Source organism: Oxyura jamaicensis, chromosome 1 (genome assembly GCF_011077185.1).
Source record: "Oxyura jamaicensis isolate SHBP4307 breed ruddy duck chromosome 1, BPBGC_Ojam_1.0, whole genome shotgun sequence".
Taxonomy (NCBI): Eukaryota; Metazoa; Chordata; class Aves; order Anseriformes; family Anatidae; genus Oxyura; species Oxyura jamaicensis.
In genome coordinates, this window is record NC_048893.1 from 56,405,978 (window position 1) to 56,409,763 (window position 3,786).

Here is a 3,786-nt window from a genome sequence, read left to right on the forward strand (position 1 = left end):
GGGTGATGGTTGGACCAGATGATCTTGAAGGTCTTTTCCAACCTTAATGATTCTATGATTCTGTCTGTTTCTCGGGCTCATTGCTCATGCTACTGCATTTCTGAGATTCAAAGTGAGGCTCAGGGCGAACAAGACCAAATATAATATATTGTGAGGAGGTTTGTGAGTGTCTATCTGATTTCAAGTTTCGGAGGCTTGTGAACTACTGATGTGGAAAATGCTTTTCCAGGAATGCTTGCACTGCTCCTGGCAATCACATTCTTACGCTGCTAAGTACAACATAACAGTTTCTCCGATGTTTTCCTCAATAAAGTGACTGTTCTGACTCTGGACTGTTATGTTTTGCTCAATTGTATTACAAAGACACAAATAAGATTATTTCTTTACACTGACACCTAGCAGTGTAAACAAAATGAAACAAGTGCCAACTGTGCCTCTGTTCATCTTCATAGTGGGGTAAGAAACAAGCACAAAGAGACACGGTGGCTTGATCAGAGGAGTCAGTAGCAGGCGATAAACCTAGCCTAGATTTCTTGCCTCTCATCCAAAGGCCTTTCCATAGGCATTACCCTCTTCACATAGTCTGATTTTTTTTTTTTTTTGGGGGGGTGTGGTCCTTTGGGGACCCAGGAGTTGGACTTGATGATCCATGTGGGTCCCTTCCAACTCAGATATTCTATGATTCTATGAGTCACAGAAAATATTACCTTTTGTTTGCATAACTGATGAGTTTAAAAGGTACTGATGAGTTTAAAAAGTACGTAAACTGGATCTTGATTATGTATGTTGAAAAAAAAATATAAAAGAGTCGAGATATGACCAAGAAATGGCAACGGAATTTTCAATAAAGACAGAAGTAAGAGCAAGTTTCAAGCCTTCATAGTAGGATGCAAAACATAAGTGATTGGCTCCACAAATGGCTTATTATAAAATCTAAAATGTTGAAAGTGAGAAGCTTGAATCCCTTTTCATGACTTTCTCTCTTAAGACTGGGAGAACATTTTATGTAATTAGATCAGTACAAATGAACACCAACAAAAGTGAATCATTTTTTCATGCAGTTTATTATTAAGCTCTTCTGAGAAATTGAGTGGCAAATTGAATCAGTCATTGAATCAAATGTTGCATCTGAATTAAAAGAATAAATGCATAATTTCATTTCAACTGTAATAATTTTTGCTGCTGACAACTAGACTAGTCAAATTTGATGATGCAGGGCAGAGGAGGATGCAGGCTGATAACTCTTGGCACCAGGAAACTGTAGCAGTCCTTCATACCCTCTCTGTCTGTTTGCTTGGCAGAGGGAATATATTTTCCTAATTCATGATGAGCTGCATTAATCTTATCCTAAACTTTTTTCAATAATAGGGGAAATGGAGGTGATTTGATGACTCCTTAGTAAATAGTCAGAGGTTCTCATCGCCCTGGTCTGAGGGAAATGCTTGGCTAATGTGTTATTGGTGGTAGACTGAACTGCCAACATGTGAGCACAAGTAGGACATGTTCAGAGAGCTCCTCATTTTCACACCAACTTGCAGGTGATGTTTTTCTTTGATGTCACATGCCCATAATGCTGGTATATTTGGGCTAGTGAAGCAATATTATCATTAAAGCTTGAGGTCTCAACCAGGTCTGAGTCCAAAATAAATAAAATTAATCTCTCCTTCCCTGCATATATTAAGGCATTAGGAGGACCTAATTAAGCAAACTAGCAAACAATGGGAACAAATCTGATCTGCTGTAAAGTGACTTTGTTCTTGTAATAAAATTAATGTGCATTTGAAGAATTTCACAAACAGTTTTATGTAGCATTTAATATATGGTGAACCCCACACAGATCTTTTCTGTCTGTATTATAGGATGGCGTTTGCTCCTCCAGAGTGAAAACAAGATCTTAGTACAAATGAGTGACAGCCTGCAGCTTTAAGTATCAGCTCTGGAGGGCAGCTATTCCAGCACAACAGATGCCTTTCTCCTATTAAATTCCCATGCACAGGAGATGCTGGGTTCATGTATGCTTAACTGCTCCATCCTTCAGCACTTCTTTTCCCTAGAGTGAGGGAAAGTTAAAGAGGGCTCCACTTTCAGCAAGGATGCAAACGCTGTTTTGAATTACAAAGAGGAAAATGAAGGACTCTCCCCGGGTAGCCTGACATGTGTTACAAATTCCTCTCTTGTAGGCATAGTCTTGGGTCTTGCTCCAGGGAATCAGAAGACCAGTGGGTCCAAAATGCTCTAGCACCACAAAAACCTCAGTTTAACTCCAAAGCCCTGAGCAACCTGCCTCACTACTTCCCCCTCCCCCCAAAAAAAGAAAAAAACAACACAAAAAAACAACAAAACAAACAACAACAAAATAAAACCATTGGCTATGGTCTCCAAAATACTTCTGTTGTAGTTGCAGTTAGTGTAACACAGCTCTGGTTGGCAGTGGCTTACCTTTTTTAAGCAGGCAACAAGAAAGTATGGAGAAGTTACAATAAACTGTAACACCCGTGAGCTCAAAGCTGCTGGAGAAGCAGAAATAATTAAACAAGGAAGGGTTTCTCTGCACTAGCATTTCCAAGTCATTTCATCCTGATTTGGTCCCATTGCTGCACGTAGAGAGAGAAGGTTTGTTGTATAGCTTGTCTGATCCCATCTGTGCTTGTCTGCCAAGACAGACTCAAAAAAGTTAGAGACATACCTGAGCTTTAACATAGTCTACCTGCAAGGAGAAATATATTGTCAGCCTAATCCTTGTATTGTTGAAGCATGGGAGGACAATGGAGGAGGGATCATACGGCATAGTTTAATATAAGATGGCTAAGAAGTAGTAGTGAATGCCAAAAAAAGGAAAGAGAAAAATGCTAGGGCCCAATAATATTTCAAAACTGGTAGTTAAAGGTCAAGAAATATAGAATAAAAGGGAGTTTGAAGTGCCCTGCCCAACAACCAGGAATATAAGCCTGACCAGTAATACAAAAATAGCATCTTCTTATAAAATGAAAAATCTGTGCTAAGCCACAAAGCTCCAAAGCATCGTCTGGTGCTTCTATTAAAGTATCATCCTTCTCTGCCAGACACATTCCTGCTACTGTCCTTCCAAATGGAAAAAGAAGTGGAGAGGACTGCTCAAACATGATGAAATAAACTCATTACAAAAATCTATAGCAATTACAGGTAAAAAAGTAGAAAGGGCTTCTCAGAAGGGAAGTTTGTAGTGTTTCTGTCAAATGACTGACACCTGTCAATGTCCTAAAAGTTATTACCTGTGGAAGATCTCATCTTCTAGGACTCAAGGTAGATTCATTCTATAGTGTAAAATAAAAAGAGAAAAATTTGTAGGTATTTGTGAACAAGGGACTAGTGTTTCCTTGCCATTTCCTGTTGGAGAGAAGAGGACAGTTTGCCACTGCATTTTGATTTGAGAGATTAAAAAGTCTGTCAGCTCGTGACTTATAATGCACAGAAAACATGATTTTATAGAATGGGTTTCAACCTTTACAGCTGGCTTCCTGGAACCACCATATCTACTCTAGTGATGGGTGGATTAAAACATGAGTGGTCTGGAGGTATGAGCTGACCTAGGTAGGCACCATGCCAAATTCAGATGCTGAAACAGCTGCACGGGGGCACGAGGCTGACTCCATCCTACACAGGCACCTTTCCCAGACAGCCTCCTCTCCTTTCCCCAGCAGCCAGACCTTCTGGACCCTGAGGCTGCGAGCTGCATCACTGGGCTGGGGAGGCTCAGGATGTTGGGTACCTTTGGGCTGACTAAGACTTTTCACATCCCTCAGCTTT